Source organism: Gossypium arboreum, chromosome 2 (assembly GCF_025698485.1).
Source record: "Gossypium arboreum isolate Shixiya-1 chromosome 2, ASM2569848v2, whole genome shotgun sequence".
NCBI classification, from domain to species: domain Eukaryota; kingdom Viridiplantae; phylum Streptophyta; class Magnoliopsida; order Malvales; family Malvaceae; genus Gossypium; species Gossypium arboreum.
This window is the reverse complement of record NC_069071.1, coordinates 45240180-45262987: the sequence shown is the minus strand read 5'-3', so window position 1 is coordinate 45262987 and position 22808 is coordinate 45240180. Positions and strand designations below refer to the sequence as shown.

Below are 22808 nucleotides of genomic sequence, written 5' to 3'. Positions count from 1 at the left end.
TTTGGTATAAATTTTGGTTGAACTTGAGATGGCATGTATAGGACTACCCTTGTTTGTTAAATATGTTGTAATGTAAGTATGTACGGCCATGCGAAAATGGCTCGAAAAGGAAGCATGAACTTAGACTAATTGTGGGTTGTATGTATATATTTGGTGTCATGATGTGGCTATGGCTTGGAAATGGGAATGTTGGCCATATGATCAGCCATTGGCATGGTTAAAATGATCATATATGAACCTATGTATGGCAAGATTAGTTGAATCATGGAGACTACCAAATAGGTAAGTCCTACCTTAAAACAGATGCTGCCAGCTGCAGTGGCGTGAATGTGAAAATCACCAAAATCCATAGGAATGGAATTAAATAGTGAATAAGCTATGTAAATGAACCTTGATGAGTCTATTTTCATATGGAAGAAACGAAATGGTCATAGGAGTTACAGGTTAAGAGATATTAAAGCTATTGTGAGACAGGGCCAGAATGGTTTCTGGGTTCCCTGTCGCAACTTTAAAATTCACTATAAATTATCCAAAAGAATTAGGAGACATACCTTATATGTACAAATTACATTTTGAGTCTAGTTTCATTAGAAACAAACGAAACCAGCATTAAAGCCCTGTACAGAGAGATATTCAAGTTATACCGCGCGAAGGTCAGAGCAGTCGATCCCTGTAACATGGGTAACTTTAACTAATAAACTGTACCAATTGGCCCGACCAAAATCCTAGAAATAAAACCATGGATGGATATATGAGTCTAAATTCAGGAAAATTTACGAAACCAGTTTCCGAGTTTTGAAACTCGAGATATGATTTTAAGGCAACAGTGACGCAGTTTTCCAGCCTGACTGGAAATGTCAAATTGGTGGGCAAAAACATGTGAACTTGGCTTGTTAACCCTCGGGTCCGACACCGACGATGGTCTCGGGTTTGGGGTGTTACAATTTTATTGGTATCGAGCCACGGTTTAGTCGATTCTAGGACTACCGTGATGTGTTTGGGGTCTAGCTATACATGCCATTAAATGATGAATCGATAGTGTGATGATTCGACAATTCGACTTTGTGTTTGTTGTAGCAATGGATCCCGATCCCAACCGAAAGTGATAGCTGATGATGTGGAGAGTGTGGCGCTTGCCCAGCGCAAGGGACAGGCTGGCGGACTCTCAACCTGTGGCCAGCAATCCTAATGACGAGGCTAGGCAAGCCTTTTATAGTGTGATGAACGAATGGTTTAATCAATACATTCGAACCAACACTACTGTTCCACAACCTCCATTCCCGACAAATGCAACCCCGCACCTACAATACCTCCGGTGACTGACCAAATAAGGTCAAGTAAGCCCCAATCGATAGGATTCAAAACATGGGGCCACTGAATTTAAGGCTACGGATGATGATGATGCCGAAGCTGAATTTTGGTTAGATAACACTATCCGGGTGCTTGATGAGCTATCCTGTACACCCGATGAGTGCTTAAAGTGTACCATCTCCTTGCTACGCGAGTCCGCCTACTATTGGTGGAGTACTCGACTTCGTGGTGCCTAGAGAGCAAGTGACTTGGGAATTCTTTCAAACCGAGTTCAAAAAAGTATATCGATCGAGATTCATCGACCAAAAGCGGAGGAATTTCTTGATCTTAAGCAAGGTTCTATGTCCGTTACCGACTACGAACGAAAGTTTGTGAGGCTTAGCCAGACTGCGAGAATGCATTTCATCCGAAGCTATTATGTAAACGCTTCGAGGATGGGCTGAATGATGATATAAGGATGTTTGTTGGCATTCTCGAGATACGAGAGTTCGTAGTACTTGTTGAGCGAGCTTGTAAAGTCAAGAGCTTAGAAAGGAGAAACAAAAAGCTGATGTGGGGATTGGAGAATTCGAAGAGGTCCTCGGAAAGTCTCTTCAACAAGCATCGAAGAGATTTCGAGATGATGCGAGCCGGTCTAGAGGTGTTTCGGGCTTTTCTAGACGAGGACGCGATCGACCCCCTGTGACCACACGAGTCACTTCGATCGCCAGTGGTGGAAATGATCGCCGAGAGAGGGCGGAGTGTCCACATTGTGGCAAATGGCATTTGGGGAGCTGTTGGTTTCGTGATCGCTCCTGCTATAAGTGTGGATCGGCCGACCACTTTATGAAGGATTGCCCGAGGATGCATGAACAGAATGTAAGTCAGAGTGCAAACCCGGGTGCTACCACTGCTCGAGGTAGGCCACCTAGAAATATGGGCAATGTCAGTGGCGGTCAGAGAGGATCTAGAGATGCTACCATCAGATCTGAGGCTCGTGCTCTGTTAGGACTTATGCCATACGCCGCACGCCGAGGATCTTGCCTCTCCGGATGTTATTATCTGGTACTTTCACTCTTTTCAATACAAATGTGATTGCTTTGATTGACCCGGTTCTACTCATTCATATATATGTGAAACCTTAGCATCCAAAGAAGACTTTGCCTATTGAGTCTCTTCGAGTTTGTAATTCGGTGTCAAACCCTTGGGTCATTACGTGCTTGTTAACAAAGTGTGCAAGAAAAGTCCCCTAGTGTTCCGAGGTTCTTGTTTTCCGGCGGACTTAATGCTTTTGCCGTTCGATGAGTTCGATGTTATTCTTGGTTTGGATTGGTTGACCATGCACGATGCGGTTGTAAATTGCAAGAGCAAGACTATCGATTTGAGGTGCGCGAATAATGAAATAATTCGGGTTGAGTCCACGGACTTAAAGGGTTGCCACCGTAATATCGCCGATGTTGGCCCGAAATATGTAAGAAAAGGGTGCGAACCGTACCTTGCGTCGTACTTCGATGACAAGGAATCGAGAAGAAACCCGAATCTGCGCCGTGGTTTGTGAATACCGGATGTTTTCCCAAGAATTGCGGGTTTACCACTGTTCGGGAAATAGAATTTGGCATCGAATTGGTACCGGTACCACTCCAATTTCGATAGCTCCGTATCGTATGGCACCAACGGAATTAAAGGAGTTGAAAGCTCGATTGCAAGAATTGGTGGATAGAGGTTTTGCTCGCCTGAGTTTTTCGCCTTGGGGTGCGCCGGTGTTGTTCGTGAAGAAGAAGGATGGAACCATGCGATCAGTAAGCGACTATCGTCGACTTAATAAAGCGACGATAAAGAACAAATATCCATTGCCACGTATTGATGACTTGTTCGATCAACTGAAGGAGCCTCGGTGTTCTCGAAAATAGATTTGAGATCGGGCTACTATCAATTGCGAATCCGAGATTCGACGTGCCCAAGACGCCTTGAGCGAGATATGGTCACTATGAGTTCCTAGTGATGCCGTTTGGGCTCACTAATGCCCTCACGGTATTTATGGATTTAATGAATCGGATCTTTAGACCATATTTGGATCGATTCGTAGTCGTGTTCATTGATGACATCTTGGTCTATTCAAGAAATGAGACCGAACATCTTGAACACCTGCGGTTAGTCTGCAAATTTTATGGGACAAGCAATTATATGCTAAGTTCAAGAAGTGTGAGTTCGGTTAAGAGAGGTTAGCTTCTTGGGTCATGTGGTATCTGCATCGGGTATTCGAGTCGAATTCAATAAAATTTCAGCCATACTAAATTGGAAGCCTCCGAGAAATATTACTGAGGTTCGAAGCTTTTTGGGGCTTGCCGGTTATTACCGACGATTTGTAAAAGGCTTCTCAACGATAGCCACGCCGATGACAAAGCTACTCCAAAAGGACGTTAAGTTCGAATGGACGGAGAAATGCCAAAAAAGTTTCGATCAACTAAAAACTTATTTGACTGAAGCCCCAATTCTAGTGCAACCCGAGTCCGGCAAAGAGTTTGTCATCTATAGCGACGCCTCTCTACTTGGGTTAGGTTGCGTATTAATGCAAGAAGGTCGAGTTGTGGCCTATGCGTCGAGGCAATTAAAGCCACATGAGAAAAATTATCCGACTCATGATCTCGAATTGGCCGCCATCGTATTCGCCTTAAAGATTTGGCGACATTACTTATTTGGTGAAAGGTGCCATGTATACTCGGATCACAAAAGTCTCAAGTATTTGATGACCCAAAGAGACTTAAATCTGCGACAAAGACGTTGGCTCGAGCTGTTAAAGGATTATGAGCTGATCATTGACTATCACCCGAAAGGCGAATGTGGTTGCGGATGCCTTGAGTCGTAAATCGTTATTCACATTACGACGATGAATGTGCACTTGTCTATCCGATCCGACGGTGTGTTAGTGGCTGAATTGAAAGCCAAACCATTATTGACACACCAAATTCGAGAAGCTCGAAAGTCGATGACGAGTTGGTTGCAAAAGCGGGCTGCGTGTGTTCGAACAAGGACTCGGAGTTTCAAATCGACGATGACGATTGTTTGAGGTTCAAAAGTCGTCTGTGTGTCCCAAAGAATTGAACTCATTTCGATAATTCAATGAAGCCCATTGTAGCCGAATGGCAATCCACCCGGGAGTACGAAGATGTACAATGATTTGAAACGTCGGTTTGGTGGCATGGTATGAAGCGAGACATCTCCGACTTTGTTTCGAGATGTTTAATATGTCAACAAGTGAAAGCGGAACATCGGTGCCTTCAGATTACTTCACCAATCACGATACCCGAGTGGAAATGGGATCGAGTCACAATGGACTTTGTATCCGGACCGCCATTGTCGTGAGTAAGAAGGATGCGGTTTGGGTCGTGGTAGATCGATTGACTAAGTCGGCCCACTTTGTCCCCGTCGTCGGATTTTCAATGGACAAATTAGCGGAATTGTACGTTTCTCGATTGTGAAATTACACGGGTGCCTATTTCTATCGTGTCGGATAGAGATCCGAGATTTACCTCGCGATTTTGGAAAAAGTTGCAAGAAGCTTTGGGTACCAAGTTGCATTTCAAGACCGCCTTTCACCCCCAAACCGATGGTCAATCCGGCGGATAATTCAGATACTTGAGGATATGTTAAGATGTTGCGTCCTCGAGTTTAGTGGTTCATGGGAACGGTATTTGCCGTTAATTGAATTCGCTTACAACAACAGCTTTCAATCAAGTATTAAGATGGCACCCTACGAGGCCTTGTACGGTCGTAAATGCCGTACACCATTGTTTTGGACTGAGCTCGGTGAAAGCAAGATTTACGGGGTGGATTTGATTAGGGATGCTGAACAGAAAGTGAAAGTAATCCGTGAAAGTCTGAAGATAGCCTCCGATCGTCAGAAGTCATACGCGGATCTGAAGCGTAAGGATGTCGAGTATCAGGTGGGTGATAAAGTGTTTCTCAAGGTATCGCCTTGGAAAAAGATACTCGTGTTCGGTAGTAAGGGCAAGTTGAGCCCGAGGTTCATTGGACCATATGAGATATCGAGCGAGTCGGTCCAATGGCATATCACTTGATTTTGCCCCGAACTCAAAAGGTTCACGATGTCTTTCATGTTTCGATGCTTGACGCTATAGATCCGATCCATCGCACGTGATTAGTCCATCGAAACGAAATTCAAGCCAATATGAGTTATGAGGAAGAACCGATTCGTATCCTATCACGGGAAGTGAAAGAGTTGCGAAACAAGCGGGTTCCACTAGTGAAAGTGTTATGGCTCAAGCACGGGATAGAAGAAGCTACTTGGGAGACCGAGAACTCTATGAAAGAGCGATATCCAAACCTATTTACGGTAAGATTTTCGGGACGAAAATTTCTTAAGTGGGGAGAGTTGTGACAGCCCAAAATTGACCCTAGTCGGAATGTGGTTTCGGGACCACAAAACCGAGGCATAAAAATAATTAAAATTTATTTTGATGCCTATAATATGTGTGTGCTCATGTATGACATTTTATGATGATTGATTTAGTGTTATAAAGGTGAATTCCACTAGAAAGGACTTAGTAGTGAACTTTGAAAGTACGATAGGGAAATGTGTGATGACTAATTAAAGCATGCATGCAAAATAATGGACTTGCATGTCAAATTCCCCTTTTTACAAGTGATGGCCGGCCATGACAAAGAGATATGGGCTAAACATGTCATGAAACATGTTTTGTTGGGCATTAGGGAGAAATAATAAACAAATAAGCATGGGTAAGAAAAGAATGAAAAAAAAATGTGTGAGAGAGTAGCATTCCCCCCATTGCTTGAGTGCAACCAAGAAGAGAAAAACAAAAAAATTGTTCATCCTTGTTCTCTCCTTTTGGCCAAAAATACTAAGAGGAAGAAGGGATTTTGCTTCATTTCCTTTGTTTAGAAGAGATCTAGAAGGTGATTTGGCTAAATTTGCATCAAGAGTAAGGTATGTATGAGCTTGTGTTGGGAGTTTCATGCATGTTTTGGTTGCTAATTTGATGTGCATGTTAGCCATGGCTCAAATCTTTGTTATGCCATGGAAATGGCATTTGGCCAAAGTTGTTATGGTGATAAAGCCATTGCATGCTAAGTGTGAAACTTGATGATGATGCATGCAATGATGGATTGTCTACTCATGAGTAAGATTTTGAGCTCTTTTTGTTTTATCATGATTGAAGTTGAAAAGAAGCATGATTGTCATATTCGCCATGATGCATTCTTGAGCATGATTCATGCTTCTTGCATGTTAGTTAAAATTTGTGTTTTGGATGGCTATGGACACCTTGAAATTGCCATGCTCATATATGCATATATATGATTGCACATTATGTTTTGGTTATGAACTAAGTGATGAATATATTGGTTTAAAGAAGAAGATGTGGAAGAATGCTTGTGAAATTGCAAGCACAATTGCCTAGCACACATGTAGGTGCTTGATGCTATATTATAAGTTTTGGGCCACAATGTGCAAAGCATTAATTAGTAAATTGCATGCTGTTTTTGTGAGGTATTAAGTGCAAAATTGACCTCAACATGTACATGAATATTCGCCTTGGGTAGCCTATTGAAGGCCTTAGCATTTCCTTGATGCTCGAATAAATTGTATTGAATTGCTTGATGTAGTATAAAATGTGCATGACCATTGTGTATTCAAGCTAAAGGGTGGCCATATGACCATTTAAACTCCTTGTCATATTCGGCCAAAAGCTAGCACAATGAGGTTTTAATAAATTGAATTTGTTTGAATTAGCTCAAGAGCTTAGAAGACCACAATTGGACAAGGGGAAGGAAAAGGTGATCGAATAGCCGAAAAAGCCGTTCGACAACATCCGAGGTAAGTCCTCAAGAAGTGACCGTACTTGAATTGTGTGAAATAAAGTATGGATGTGTATTGATTATTGATTGTGTATGCATGAGTATTTGAATTCTACCCGGCTAAGTCCCAAGGCGAATATGCTTGTGACTATAATTGCGTTTGAGCCTTAGTAACGAAAATGAATTATGTATGTCCAATGATAATTGATGTATGTGTTCATGGGAAATTGAATGATATCTGGGCTAAATCTCAAGACAATTATGCTGGAAATTATATCCGGTTAAGACCGAAGGCAATTGCGCTTAGTGGCTACATCCGGCTAAGACCAAGGCATTCGTGCGAGACATTTTATCCGGGCTAAGACCCGAAGGCATTTGTGCACGTGATTATATCCGGTTATATTCCGAAGAATCTTGGGCTGGAGGTGAGTGTTGGTTGCTGTAATGAATTCAATTAGCACACTCGAAAAGCCCAAAGGATAAGGTACGTTATATGTGTATTGGAAAGTCGACATGTTTGAGCAACATTCGCTCAATCGACTAATGAATTTCAGTTATTGAATTGATTGATACTTTGTGAAATTATATAATGATGAAGTGTGAAGTAGGAATGTGTACAAATGAAATGATGCATTTGGCTATGTGAATGTATTGCTGTAATTAGAGTTGATTATATTCCTTGAGACTTACTAAGCATAAAAATGCTTACCCTGTTGCTTTGGCTCTCGGTTTTCTAGATTTCGCCGAGGCAATCGGATTTGGGATCGTTGAAGTCAAGTCATCCACACTATCAAGCCTCCATTTTGGTATAAATTTTGGTTGAACTTGAGATGGCATGTATAGGACTACCCTTGTTTGTTAAATATGTTGTAATGTAAGTATGTACGGCCATGCGAAAATGGCTCGAAAAGGGAAGCATGAACTTAGACTAATTGTGGGTTGTATGTATATATTTGGTGTCATGATGTGGCTATGGCTTGGAAATGGGAATGTTGGCCATATGATCAGCCATTGGCATGGTTAAAATGATCATATATGAACCTATGTATGGCAAGACTAGTTGAATCATGGAGACTACCAAATAGGTAAGTCCTACCTTAAAAACAGATGCTGCCAGCTGCAGTGGCGTGAATGTGAAAAATCACCAAAATCCATAGGAATGGAATTAAATAGTGAATAAGCTATGTAAATGAACCTTGATGAGTCTATTTTTATATGGAAGAAACGAAATGGTCATAGGAGTTACAGGTTAAGAGATATTAAAGCTATTGTGAGACAGGGCCAGAATGGTTTCTGGGTTCCCTGTCGCAACTTTAAAAATTCACTATAAATTATCCAAAAATAATTAGGAGACATACCTTATATGTACAAATTCCATTTTTAGTCTAGTTTCATTAGAAACAAACGACACCAGCATTAAAGCCCTGTACAGAGAGATATTCAAGTTATACCGCGCGAAGGTCAGAGCAGTCGATCCCTGTAACATGGGTAACTTTAACTAATAAACTGTACCAATTGGCCCGACCAAAAATCCTAGAAATAAAACCATGGATGGATATATGAGTCTAAATTCAGGGAAAATTTACAAAACCAGTTTCCAAGTTTTGAAACTCGAGATATGATTTTTAAGGCGACAGTGACGCAGTTTTCCAGCCTGACTGGAAATGTCAAATTGGTGGGCAAAAACATGTGAACTTGGCTTGTTAACCCCTCGGGTCCGACACCGGCGATGGTCTCGGGTTTGGGGTGTTACAAGAAACAACTCGGACTACCTCATTATTTGCACTCCTCAAATCAATGGTTTTCCTTTTGCAGTCCACCACTGCATCATGTACGGTCAGCCAATCCATACCAAGAATAACATCGAATTCATCAAATGGTAGAAGCATCGATCGGTAGGAAAAGCAGATTCTCGAATTATTAGGGGGCATCTCTTGCACACTTTATCAACGAGTACGTATTGACCCAAAGGGTTTGACACTCGAATTACGAACTTAGTAGACTCAACAGGTAGAGTCTTACTGGATGCTAAAGTTTCACATACATAAGAATGAGTAGAGCCGGGGTCAATCAATGCAATCACACTAGTATCAAAGAGAGTAAAAGTACCAGTGATAACGTCAGGGGAGGATGCCTCCTCTCGTGCGCGGATGGCATATGCTCTAGCAGGAGCACGGGTCTCGGATCGAACAGCCGCATCAGTGGCTCCTCTCTGATTACCACCCCTACCTCCTGAAATCCTCGGGGGTCTACCTCTAACCGTCGCCCCATTAGATCTTGCACCTTGCATCTTATTCTTCTCATTTAGCTCCGTGCAATCTCTAATGAAGTGGTCCTTCGAACCACATCCGTAACAGGCCCTATTAACAGACTTACCCCAACATTCACCTAGGTGTCGTCTTCCACATTGGGGGCATTCAGGTCTCTCTTGACGATTATTGCCAACACTAGCTACCGAAGTAGCTCGGGAGTCAGCCGATGGTCGGGCTCTAATGGAAATTCCCGCAGTCGCCCTCAACTTACTGGTGTCCTCCCTGAACCTCTTTACAGCCGAGAACGGAGCTTTACTCGTTGATCTCTTACGGTAATCTCTTGCTTCAAATTCAGCCTTCTTCTTCTCCTTCCCAAGTTCTTCCGCCTTGCAGGCTCGTTCGACTAGTGTCACGAACTCCTTTATCTCCAAAATTCCCACTAGTAACTTTAACTCTTCATTCAATCCTTCTTCAAATCTTTTGCACATAGCAACCTCATCAACCACACACTCCCGAGCATACCGACTAAGTCTTACGAACTCATGTTCGTATTCAGATACGGTCATACAGCCTTGCTTGAGTTCCAAGAAATCCTTACGCTTCGATCGATGAACTGTTGACTAATGTATTTCTTTCAAATTGGATTGAAAGAAATCCCAAGTAACTCATTCATTTGGGACTATGGAAATTAAAGTCCTCCACCAATAGTAAGTCGAGTCTCGTAACAAGGATATAGCACACTTAAGACATTCATCGGTGTGCATGACAGTTCATCTAACACTCGAATGGTGTTATCGAGCGAATTCGCTCTTTCAAAGATCATCGTGACTATGGCCTCGAACTCCTCGGCCCCGCTTCCTAATCAGGTCTGGTGGTTTACTCACCTCACAGATCGATGGCAAAGGCATTACGGGCTCTTGGGGTGGAGTATTTAAATTTGGGAATGGTTGGGCAGTAGGGTTGGTTCGGGCATATTGCGCGACCCACTCATTCATCATGGTGAAGAAGGCTTGTTTCGCCTTCATTTTGATTATTCACGGATGACCGAGGCTCAACAGCGGTGTCCCTTGCGCGGGGCAGCCGCTACACTTTCAACGTCATCCGCCAAGGGTCTCTCTATCCGGGTTCCATCGCTAATCAAAACAAAAATTTCAACCGTCGAAGTCATCACATTATTAAGCACTAACAAATTGGCATGTATAGCTAGACTCACACGCCTATGGTAGTCCTAGAACCGACTAAACCATGGCTCGATACCAATAAAATTGTAACACCCGAACCTGTGACCGTCGCGGTGTTCGGACACGAGGGTTAACGGGCCAAATCCTCTCAAAGTACCAACCAATTTGGCATTTCAGACAGTCGGAAAAGCTGCGTCCTTTATCGCCTTAAAAATCATATCTCGAGTTCCAAAACTCGGAAACTGATTCCGTAAATTTTCCTGAATTTAGACTCATATATCCATCCATGGATTTATTTCTATAATTTTGGTACAGTTTATTAGTTAAAGTCACCCATGTTACGGGGTCGACTACACTGACCTTCGTGCATTACAACTTGAATATCTCTCTGTACAGGGCTTTAATACTGGTGCCGATTGTTTCTAATGAAACTAGACTCAAAATGGAATCTGCACATATAAGGCATGACTTCTAATTCTTTCTGGATAATTTATAGTAAATTTTCAAAGTCGCGACAGGGGACCCGAAACCGTTCCGGCCCTGTCTCACGAGAACTTTAATATCTCTCAAGATACTGCTCATATGGTCGTTTCGTTTCGTCCATATAAAAATAGATTCATCAAGGTTCAATTTCATAATTTATTCACTATTCAATTCTACTTCTACTATTTTTAGTGATTTTCAATCTCATCTCACTGCTGCTGTCCGCAATATTCTTCTTCAGAGACTATGCCAATTTCATGAATCTTTCCTTGGCCCTAAATCATCCATCATACATGACACAAATTTTGGCCACCTTATCAAAATTAAAGTTTCTAAGACTCGTGGCTATAGGTTCTAGCATCCCACTCGACGACCACATAGGCCATTTCACATGGCTTAAAGTTTACAACCCACAATTCAACAAAATATAATAGCCTATACATGCCAATTGTTCTCCTAGTTCAACTACGAAGACAATACCAAAAGGTCTCCACCGGTGTGATGACTTCAACGACGGTTCCAAGCACGCAACAATACGAGTCCAAGAGACCTAAAATGGGTGACAAGAAAACACCGAGTGAGTTTATAACTCGAGAAGTCATAAGCACTTTACAATTATCCATTAGCTAAATTCATCACAAAGTGAAACAATGAAACAAGGCTAGGTACTTCATCCATATCGAACTATACCATAATTCCTCGACCTTTCGGTTCAATCTCATACCAAGCCATACATCCACATTTCATATTTATACGATAAGATATTTGAGGCATTTTCACACACTAACTCATTTTCACCACAATCACACAATTGCAATTATCACATAGATTTAAAGCTTACCAAGCTCAACCCCGAGCATGAACATATTGCCTATTCGTCATGAGCTCAAGGTACTTACCCGATTCGCTGTCTGGGATTAACTCGATAATGTCGCACACTCAATGCCAATTGTAATACAAGAGCATATAGTGAATCCGCACACTTAGTGCTATATATTTTCAGCTCGCACACTTAGTGCTATAGAATCAAACTCGCACACTTAGTGCTGTACAATTTTAAACCCGCACACTTAGTGCCAATCTTGTCACCGTGTCCATTTATACCCGCACACTTAGTGCCGTGACCAATACCTTATGCATTTTGCTGCCTTTATACATTCAACAATGGCATCATTCCATACACATACATTTTCATTTACACATCAATTCATTAAACACAATTGCATATATATTATGATCATTTAAATCAATACCAAATATATGCTTAATGACTTACCTCGGATGTTGTCACACGCTTTCAATGGCTATTCAATTACTTTGTCTTTCCCTTGTCCAACTTTGGTCCTTTGAGTTCTTGAGCTAGTTCACACAAATTTAACTTATTAAAACCTCATTATGCTAGCTTATGGCGAATATGACAAGGAGTTTAAATGGTCATATGGCCACCCTTTTGCTTGGATACGCATTGGTCATGCACATTTTATATTACATCAAGCAATTCAATACAATTCATTCAAGCATCAAGGAAAAGCTAAGGCCATCAATAGGCTACCTAAGGCCGAATATACACATCAACATATGTATTCGTTCATGTGGCGAACATACACATCCATGTTAAGGCCGATTTCCACACTTGATACATTCAACAAGTAAGGTCGCTTGTATCGACTTAACACCAATTTGATTCAAGTTCACAACTAGGCTAGTATGCATATATACACTAGTAAATCAAACACTAACATTTGTACTTCACCTTACTAGCACTTCTCATTCAAATGACATGAACAACGAACATAGTTTCCTTTTATTTCCTACCATGGCCAAATGCCATACAACACCATACCATGCATCATTACAAGCTTTACTTTTAGCATGCAAATAACATCCACAAATCCACCTTAGTTGAACCTTAACTCATCTTCATGCCTCACCACCACAACATCAAACATCAAACATCAATGATACCAAGAAGACAACACCCATGGCAGATATCATCCCCATTTCATGGTAAAGGTTTAGACCATGGGTTAGGTGGAACTCAAACTATCAACTAAAAACATGCATAAATCTCATGGATAACATCAACATACCTTAGTCTAGCAAACTCCCATGACTGATTTTCTCAAGCTTCCCCCTTTCTTCTTAGTACATTCGCCAAGCAAGGAGAAAATGAGAGAATGAGCACTTTTTTTTCTTTCTTTCTTTGTTTTTGTTTCTCTCATGTACGGCAAGGGGGAAGCATCCACACTCTTTTTTTTTTATCATCATTTTCTTTTTCCATTTCTTTAATGCTAACTTTTTCCTACATGCATCACTAGTCTAACATGTTGGAGACATGTTTCCACCCATAGCATGGCCGGCCATCATGCTTTATTTTGGCTAATTTGACATGCAAGGACAACACTTTCCCACATGTATTAATAGGCCACCTTACATTTGCCTAGCACATTTCTAAATTTTCTCACATAAGTCCTATTTGATAAAAATTCACTTACAATTAACAAAATCCAAACATGAAATTTTCACACATGCATATATACATATAATGAGCATCAATTATGATGGTTAATTATTATTATGACTCGGTTTAGTGGTCCCGAAACCACTTTCCGACTAGGGTCAATTTAGGGATGTCACATTTACTTTATCTAAACTAATCAAGTAAACTAGAATGCACAAGAAGAAAATTGGGGAAATACTTTTGGGAAAATTGATTGATGTGGACAATACCCAAGGAAAAATCCACCTAGACTTCACTTGTTACTTGACTCTGAACCAAACAATTTATTCACTTGACTTGATCCATAGAAATCCCTAAGTTATATTATTATCTCTCTCAAGACTAACAATGTCTAACCCTAGGTTGATTAATTGAAATCTCTTTCTAATTAAAACCCCTAGTGTTGCATTAACTTGAACTATGGATTCCCTTATTAGGTTTGACCCTAATCCGGCAGATTTATGTCGCCCTATGTCTAGGGGTGCAATCAACTCCGCTTAATTATGCTAGATCTACTCCTAGACAGGGACTTTTACTCCTCTAAATAAGCACATCAACACTTAAATCAATATCCTGGAATATCAAAACAAGAATTAAGACCACAAAATTAAGAACAAATCAAGTATTTATCATATAATTCAAAAAATAATAACAAGATCCGTCTTAGGTTTCATTCCCCTTAGGTATTTAGAGGACTTAGTTCATAAGTGTAAAAGGAAACATCTCAGAATAATAATAATAACAAAACATAAAGAAAACCCAAAAAACCCTGAAAGAAATTGAAGGGAGATCTTTAGTCTTGAAGGAGAATCCGGCTTCTGAGATGGATCAATTGGCTTTCTTCGAGTAATTCCTTGCCTCCTACTCCGTGTGTCTCTGAGGTGCCTCCTCGGGTGTTTATATAGACTTTAGAATGGTTCAAAACCCTTAAAAGTGGCCTTTTTCAAGTAGAACTAGACTTGGGCTTGGCAGGGACACGCCCGTGTGAGGTGGCTTAGGCTGTGTTGCAATCTGTTAAATAGACATGGGCATGTGAACTACCCGTGTGAGGAAGTCCAAGTCATGTTGATTTCCCAGGTTGACCCATTTTCTCTATTTTTGGCCCGTTTCTTGCTCTTTTTACTCTCCTATGTCCACCTAAGTATAAAACATGAAATTAAAGGATTAAGAGCGTCGAATTCCACAAATCTGATGATAATTCATCCAAAAATATGCTAAGCATGGGATAAAAATTTGTATAAATTACGACTTATCAAATACCCCCACACTTAACCGTTTGCTTATCCTCAAGCAAAATCCTCAACTCACAATCAAAATAAATTCTTCTTAACTTATTATTCTCATCAATAGTATCTCAAAATAATCCATAAGTAATCATACATTGAAAATTCAACTCGAAGAACATCAAAGTTTCAAACATTCCCAGTTGAGCATTTTATCACGAAAACATAGGTGTCTCCCCTCATCTAAGTAATCACCTTTGATTCAAAATATCACAGAGTTTCACATCCTCACTAAAGATTCACTCAAATCACTCAAGGTGTTTAAGGACAAGAAATTTAGCACTCAACAGTCAATATGAAAAGTTATTACCATAGGCTTGCGTGAAAATCAAATCTCCACCACTATATATTGAGATGATACATCAATCCAAAGGTCTTTAGAGGGTTGTAACGTGGCTTTGGTTAGGGGATGTGGTCACAAGTTGAAAGAAAAGGTTAGAATCGAGATTGAATTGAAAAGTTACCTAACTAGAAAAAATACTAAAAATGACAAATTATATTCCTAATTAGAATATCCTAGAATTGAGTTTTTCTTCATGGAATATGGAATTAAATACTTAAGCTCAAAAATAAAGAATTACTACTAATTTGTATGTATGTATTTTTTTAATAACAAATCAAAATAACATAGAACTTTGCTAACTATCAAAATAAAACATAGCTAAGCAATTTATTCAAATCAAATCTTGACAAAAATAAGGATCAAATGAGGGGATTTCAACAATAATGGCTTATGGGTTAATATTGAGGGTAAATCAATGAATGGCTTGTTAGGCTCAAAGGGGTTCACTAAGGGTTAATTATGAGGGTAGACTTTTATGGAGTAAGTGGGTTAAACCTGAGTACCTTTATCATCTCGCCATATCAAATCAAATGGTGTGGTCTTGACATGCATAATCGAAGCAAGTTCTAGAAAAACAAATCAAATTTGACGCACTCATAGCAACAATAAAAGTGAGCATGAAAGAAATAATATATGCTTTAAAAGCTCAAGATCTCACAAAAATTATGGGTATTTGATGTCAAACCTGTAAATTCAAAATTTCAAGATAATACCTCAATTCAGGGAAACAACCTAGCAATTTTAATTTTCAAAAATTTAAACTTATCATATTTGATTCCCTAATGTCTTAAAGTTTAAATAATCAATGCACATTTACTTATGATTTAATTCAAAACATATCGATAAAAAATCATGGGTCAATTAAAATTTATTCTAATAATAATATGAGAAAATTATTTGAGACAAGATAAAAATTCAGGGGTTTTCTGGTAATGGTATAAATAACCCCCCCACACTTAAGATGTACATTGTCCTCAATGTACAAAGATATATAATAGTGATATAAAGATAATATCAAAAGAGAGGGAGAGAAGTGAAACTGCCGTGAAATTGTGGATGAAATCCCTGGATTAGTGAGACGAGAATTGAAGATAAAGTTGAAGGAAAGGCATGATTCTGAGGGATAAATGAGAAGACACCACTGTGAAAGAGAATTAAGGGAATAATTCGATAATAATCATAAAGATAAGCAGATTTTAAAAAATATATACATGAGTCTTCAAAAATAAATAGAAATAAAAGTAAAAAAATAATATGAGTTTAAAAAGAGGCACGGTCGTGTAGCCCAACACGGGTCTCACACGGCTGTGTCACACGCCCGTGTGGCTCGCATCCAACCCGTGTTTATCATGAAATGAGAAATCACCAGACAGCCTAAGGACACACCTGTTTGTCTAAGCCGTGTGTTCACATGGTCGTATCGCACGACTGTGCGTGATGTGGTTCGCTTCTCCAACGCCACGATAAATATGCACATGCTCGTGTTCTTTTGATAGTCTCAACCAGGTGGTGGGCACAGGCATGTCGCATGCCCATGTTAATTTGGCAGGATGGCCCACGGCCATGTTGCACGGCCTTGGCAATGTATCGAATCTAGTGTTTTGGGAAAAATTTTCTCTGTTTTCACACGGTTGCTGCCCATGGTAGGAGCACGGCCTAAAGCACGCTCGTGTTCCTGGCCGTGTAGATTTGGAAAACCTGTGTTCAAAGACTCAGTTAGTAATTTAGATGTTAAAAACTAAAATTTAAAGAAATCAACACCGTTAGTGCTCGGGTTGCCTCCCGAGAAGCGCTTATTTATAGTCTAAGCTAGACTTACCTCTCTGTTGCGTGGTCATGGTGGTGTGAGGAGTTTACACTCATCATTCCTGCTATCAATTTTATCAAAATAAGGTTTTAGATGAGTACTATTTACCTCAAACGTGCTAAATTTGGAATGAGTAACCTCGACTGTACCGTATGGGAAAATGTTAAGTAACGTTAAAGGGATTACTCTATTAGGTTCAGAAGTGGTAATGCGAGGGTCTGCTACATCTAATTGTACTTTGTCTCCAACCTTAGGTTGATTTGGTGAAACATTGAGTCTGTCATGGCGAGTTTTTGGTTTATCGTGTGTTCTCGATTTCTGTGCACGCCATTCATCTAGTTCCTCGATTGTAGCCTTTGCTCTTCATAGATGGGTCCTTTGTTGTTACTTGAACATGGATCATGTATGCTCCTCAAACGTGTTTATTGCAAAGAAGGTTGCACCACATGATCAGTATTAGTAGCATGATTTATACAACCACCCTCGATATTTGATGTGCTACTCGAATTATGAGCTTGAAGAATGATTGTTTCATCACCTACACGAAGTGTGAGTTCACCTGTACCAACATCAATAATAGTTCTAGCTGTTGTTAAAAAGGGTCTTCATAAAATTAAAGGCACGTCATCATCCTCTTCTATGCCTAGAACAACAAAATCAATGGGAAATATAAATTTGTCAATTTTAACAAGTACATCTTCAATAATACCCTTAGGAAATCTGATTGTTTTATCCGCCAATTGAATGCTCATCCTAGTTTGTTTGGGTTTCCCAAGACCTAGTTGTTTAAACATTTTATAGGGCATGACATTAATACTAGCCCCTGAATTAGCCAAAGCATTATTAACGAGTAGACTACCAATTAAAAAAGGAATCGTAAAACTCCCTGGATCTTTCAACTTGTTGGGTAGCTTATTCTGTAGAATGGCTGAGCAAACTGCGTTCAACTCTACATGCGGCGCTTCATCCAAGTTTCGCTTATTTGCTAAAAGCTCCTTTAAAAATTTAACTGCATTCGGCATCTGTGAAAGTGCTTCAATAAACGGTAAGTTAATATGTAATTTCTTTAATAATTTAAGGAGTTTACCAAATTGTTCATCTGTGTGGTCTTTCCTTGTCGCATTGGGGTATGGCACACGAGGTTTGTACTCTCTAATTACCAGTTTTTACTCATTGTGGTCCACCTCACCTTTACCTTTACTTACCACAATTTCTTGCCTCGGTTCTGGTTCAGGTTCAACTAACCCTTCCTTATCTCGAACGGTAATCGCATTGAGTTGTTCCTTTAGGTTCGATTCAGTATTACTCAGCAAGCTACCTTGTGGTCGTTCAGAAATCAGTTTGGCGAGTTGGCCTATCTGGGTTTTGAGCCCTTGAATCGACACTTGTTGATTCTTAAGTGCTGTCTCGGTATTCTGAAAATAAGTTTCTGACACTGAGATAAATTTCATTAGCATCTCCTCAAGGTTCAGTTTCTTTTCTTGCTGGTAAGGTGGTTGTTGAAAGCCTGGGGATGTTGTGGCCTTTGATTTCCTTGGCCACCCCATGAGAAGTTGGGATGGTTCTTTCAACCTGCATTATAAGTGTTACTGTATGGGTTATTTTGAGGTATAGAAGTATTATTACCCATATATTGAACTTGTTCCTCCTCGGTGCTAAGGTTGAAAGATTGACATTCTATGTGCACTCCTCCTCCATTTTCATCGTACCTCATCACTTGATGTACCTGAGTAGAACCATATAAACCGTCAATATTTTTATTTAAAAGTTCTACCTGGTTAGATAGCATAGTGACCGTGTCGAGGTTGAAAACACCAGCTGCTTTTGTCGGCTTTGTTCCCATGACTTGCCACTGATAGTTATTTAGTGACATCTCTTCAATAAATTCGTAAGCCTTTTCAAGTGTTTTCTTGTTTAAAGTACCACCGACGGCTGCATCGATAAGTTGCCTTGTTGAGGGGTTCACACAGTTGTAAAAAGTCTGAACCTACAACCATAGAGGTAACCCATGTGATGGCACCTTCTCAATAGATCCTTGTATCTCTTCCATGCATCATAGAGTGTTTCTAGATCCATCTGCACAAAAGAAGAGATATCATTCCTCAACTTAGCCATTTTAGTCGGTGAAAAATATTTAAGTAAGAATTTTTCAGTCATTTGTTCCCAAGTAGTGATTGACTCTCGTAGTAACGAGTTCAACCACTGTTTAACTTTGTTTCTCAATGAAAAGGGAAACAACCAAAGGTGAATGGCATCATCAGAAACGCCATTGATCTTAAAAGTATCGCAAAACTCCAGAAAATTCACCAAATGAGTTTTTGGATCCTTGTCCTGCAAATCACCAAACTGAACAAATTGTTGTATCATTTGAATTATGTTAGGTTTCCGTTCAAAATTATTTGCAGTAATAGCAGGTCTAACTCTACTCGATTCGACTCCTGGTAAAGTAGGTTTAGCATAATCATACATAGTACAAGGAGCAGGATTCTGATTTATTGGATCTGTAGCAACCATAGGAGGAAGCTGATTATTCTGAGTCTCAGCCATCTCCTCGGTTGTATTATGGATATCTTCCTCTTGTCCTTCCTTTATGTTTCTTAGGTTTCGGCTTATTTCTCTTCAATTTCTGTGAGCTATGCTTTCAATCTCACTGTCAAAAAGTAATGGTCCTGACGAGTTTCTTCTAGTCATAAACTATAAAAACCTGTCAGAAGAAAACAAAAGAAAATTTAGTAAAGTTAACAAAACTAAGATAAAATTTAAACTGCAATAAAATAAATGGCTAAAGTAATAAAAATTAAGCATTCCTAATATTTTAGTTCCCCGGCAACGGCGCCAAAAACTTGATGTATGCGTGATAAGTTTTATATTTATGATTGATCGTACTTGAAAATTAACTTATTATCATGATGAAGGCAAGCACACCTATCGAATAGTAGTATAGTTTATAGCAAGACTAGAATGTCGAACCTACAGGAACTAAAAGTACTAGTATTATCTTTCTTTTTATTATCTAGCCTAAAAATAAGGGAATTTACTTTATCTAAACTAATTAACTAAACTAGAATGCACAGGAAGAAAATTGGGGAAATACTTTTGGGAAAACTGATTGATGTGGACAATACCCAAAGAAAAATCCACCTAGACTTCACTTGTTACTTGACTCTGAACCAGACGATTTATTCACTTGACTCCATCTGTGGAAATCCCTAGGTTGATTAATTGAAATCTATTTCTAATTAAAACCCCTAGTGTTGTATTAACTCGATCTATGGATTCCCTTATTAGGTTTGACCCTAATCCGACAGATTTATGTCGCCCTATGTCTAGGGGTGCAATCAGCTCCGCTTAATTATGATAGATCTACTCTTAGACAGGGACTTTTGCTCCTCTGAATAAGCACATCAACACTTGAATCAATATCCTGGAATATTAAAACAAGAATTAAGAACACATAACTAAGAACAGATCAAGTATTTATCATATAATTCAGAAAATAATAATAAGATCCGTCTTAGGTTTCATTCCCCTTAGGTATTTAGAGGACTTAGTCATAAGTGTAAAAGGAAACATCTCAGAAGAATAATAATAACAAAACATAAAGAAAACCCAAAAACCCCTTAAGAAAATTGAAGGGAGATCTTCAGTCTTGAAGGAGAATCCGACTTCTGAGATGGATCAATCGACTTTCTTCAAGTAATTCCTTGCCTCCTACTTCGTGTGTCTCTTAAGTGCCTCCTTGGGTGTTTATATAGACTTTACAATGCTTCAAAACCCTCAAAAGTGACCTTTTCCAAGTAGAACTAGACTTAGGCTCGATAGGGACACGCCCATGTGAGGTGGCTTAGGCCGTATTGCAAATTGTTAAATAGACACGGGCGTGTGAACTACCCGTGTGAGGAAGTTCAGGCCGTGTTGATTTCCCACGTTGACCTATTTTCTCCATTTCTGGCCCATTTCTCGCTCTTTTTACTCTCCTATGCTCACCTAAGTATAAAACATGAAATTAAAGGATTAGGAGCATCAAAGTCCACAAATCTAATGATAATTCACCCAAAAATAAGCTAAGCAGGGGATAAAAATTTGTATAAATTATGACTTATCAGTTATAGAATAGGAACAGTTTAAGAACCCAAGATCATGCTGGAAAAATATGGAAAAGAATTAAATAAAAACAATCCCCTTTTTTGCCCATAGGCGTGTGCACCACCACCCTCGATGGCCAATTTGGGGCTGATTTAAAACCACTTTTTAGATCAATTAAAAAGATAGAAAAATAAAAATTAAATATTTAAAAATACCTCAAATCACATATCTAGAATTTTGGGTTTTTAACTCACAAGATTCATCAAGAAATTTAAAGAAAATAAGAACTTACACAAGTTAGGTGAAATGGGTGGCAATGGAGTTCTTTGGGCATCGATAGAGGCCGATCTTAAGTGCCAAAATTTTAGAATTAAGATTAGAAATTTTATGATAAAATGAAAGTAAGAAGAGAAAAATAATGGTGCAAGAACCCTTTGCAAAAAGATGAGAATTTGATGGTGAATCTTTGCGGCTTAGACGATAGCACACAAGGAAAGAAAGAAAAAAAATTGAAAAGAAAAGAGGAGAGGAAGAGGGTAAGTGGCTAGGGTAGGAAAAAATTGAATTGAAGGATGAAAATACAAGAAATATTTGTATTTATACCTAAGGTTCAAGGGTATGGAGGACACACAAATAAAAAAAAAAGGAGATTTTACAAAACTTATTATTTTGCACGGGAAAAGATTTGAACTTGGGACATTAATCTAATTTCCATGCTTCCATATCTTTCCTTTAGCTACTAAGCCAATTACTCATACTTTAAATAATTTTGCAATATTTATTTTAAAAACAAGGCATGTCACAAACTAGGGTTTGAGGCAAAATTTGCAAAATAAAAAATTTTGTGCGAGAGAAGGGATTTGAACTTGGGTTTCAAGGAACATTTCACTAACACGTATCCAACAAACCAATACCCTATTTATTTTCTAAAAAACGCATAGATAGTCTAAAAAAATAGCTCATGACCACACTCTCTTGATTCATAAACTCGATTCTACTAACCCCCGATTTTTGGGATGTTACACTTCAACAATGATAATATCCTCAAACTTTAATAGTATCAAAAAATACAACATGGATTAGTGAGCTTGAGCTCCCACGATTCTAAAAATATAAGAATTATAAGAAATTGACTAAATTAAACTAACCAGATTAAACTTTGAAAATGAAGAACTCTAGTCGTGCATCCTTAGATTTTTCTTCTCCATATTCAGTTGTTGAAGATGAAAAGAGAACTTTGTTTTCTCTCGCATTCCACTACCATCTTTTCATTATTAATGTTTTAATTTGTTTATTTATTTGTATTATAATTTTATAATATTTCCAACAATTAAAATTTTTGTTACCATCCACTTTAATAAAAACAATTGTCTAATTGCCAAATAAGTCCTGTAGTCATATTGTAATTAAAGATCCCTTAAGAAATTAACTTTTGACACTTTTACAATTTAGTTTATGTACCTTAATTTATCACTAATTTGACAAAATCACCTAATTGATATCCACTTCTCTTCTAACATCACTCTAAAAATATTTAATAAAAATAATTATGAGCTCAGTTTACAAAATCAGGATTTTGGAACCACACTTTCCGACACCATTGACTTTCGGGTCATTACAATTCTCCAGTTTAAGAAATTTTGTCCTCGAAATTTACCTTAAATGTGGTGGGGATACTAAGATCTCATCATCCCTTCCGATTCCCAAGCCACTTTCTTGACACTGTGGCTTGTGTCGCGTGATTATGT

At 39.0% G+C, this 22808-nt stretch overlaps 1 pseudogene; it reads left to right on the top strand.

Moving 5' to 3' along the window:
• The first annotated feature begins 18982 nt into the window (after positions 1 to 18982).
• LOC128289897 (small nucleolar RNA R71) lies at positions 18983 to 19083 on the top strand (annotated as a pseudogene).
• The last annotated feature ends 3725 nt before the right edge of the window (positions 19084 to 22808 follow it).